We start from the raw sequence: 1,564 nt of genomic DNA on the forward strand, positions 1-1,564 counted from the left end.
CTCCTCCTCCTTCACTGCCGCCTTTGTCACCTCCTTTGGAGGGTGCATGGGGGACGGGAGGAGGGGCACGGGTTTAAGGGACTTGGGGAGCCACTGGAAGAATAATAAAAGTGTTGCTCTTTATCATCTACAGAGCCACTCTGTCATTTACTCTTCCCTGCCTTTCCTGAGCAAGAGTGTGTTGGACATGTCCTTTTACGGTCACCTGGCAAACCTGAATTCTAGGTTTGAGGAATTTCCCAGGTTAGACATCTAAATCTTCCCTAGGGTAGCCGCCATTTCCCTTCCCAGCATCCTTTGCTGTAGGGTAGTCATGTGACATTAGCTCCACAAATGAGAACTCTCTCTGGGAATCTGTTTTGTACACCAATCAGAACCCGCTGGTGGTCTAGCTCTTCTACCAATCAGAGCCCGCCGGTCGTAGGGGCCGAGAGCTGGCGGTGGAAGGGCCCCTACCCAGGTTGCCTTCTGGCCAGCGCAGGAGCAGCCACACCTGGCTTCTGGAGGGGGCTGGCAGAGATTCTGGCGGGAGTGTCTGAGCCAGGTGCCGGTGATGGAGGCTGCACTGTGTCTCAGGAGCAGGCCTGTGGCTGGGTGTGGGCTTCATTCCTGATTGCAAAGCGCCTAGCGGTTTCTGTAGCTTTCTCAGAGACGTGGGATTGGGACGGGAGGTGGGCGTGTCGGGGGCTGCCTCAACGCCTTTAATAAATTCCTTTTCTGTTTAGCTACAAGAAATTTTGTCATTTGCAGACAAGAGCTTTGACTGCTGTTGTTTTTCCAGAGAGGAGGCTGTGCTCAGAGGAGGCTGAGCCCTGACCAAGTTCACAGCCAGGATTCACACCTGGGCTAATTCCAGAGCCATGCTCCTCTTTTTCTTTTAATTTTTTTTTTTTTTTTGAGACCGAGTCTCACTCTGTCGCCCAGGCTGCAGTGCAGTGGCCCAATCTTGGCTCACTGCAACCTCCGCCCTCCGAGTTCAAGCGATTCTCCTGCCTCAGCCTCCCGAGTAGCTGGGATTACAGGCGCCTGCCACCGCGCCCGGCTGATTTTTGTATTTGTAGGAGAGACCAGGTATCACCATCTTGGCCAGACTGGTCTTGAACTCTTGACAGCGTGATCCACCCTCCTCGGCCTCCCGAAGTGCTGGGATTACCGGTGTGAGCCTCTATGCCCGGCCAATCCTCCTCTTTCTTGTATCCTGGTTTCCTAGGAAAATTTGATGTCAGATTCATTCCTTTTGTGTGGATTGTTCTGGTGCATCTGGGATTTTTGAGTCTATTTGGATTGGTTTTTATCACCCCTCTTCCTAAATCCAGGATAAATTGAGAGGTAGCTGTAGGATCTGAGATCCTGTCTCAAGAAAAAAGTTCCAATTGTAGTCCCAGCTACTCGGGAGGCTGAGGCGAGAGGATTGCTTGAGCCCAGGAGTTCGAGGCTGCAGTGATCTGTGATCGTGCCATGCACTCCAGCCTGGGCGACAGAGCCAGACCCTGTCTCTTAAAAAAAAGTTCCAGTTCTAATGCAAACACAATGTATATCTGTGAGTTCTGCTGGGTGGAAATCC

Source organism: Symphalangus syndactylus, chromosome 13 (genome assembly GCF_028878055.3).
Source record: "Symphalangus syndactylus isolate Jambi chromosome 13, NHGRI_mSymSyn1-v2.1_pri, whole genome shotgun sequence".
NCBI lineage: Eukaryota > Metazoa > Chordata > Mammalia > Primates > Hylobatidae > Symphalangus > Symphalangus syndactylus.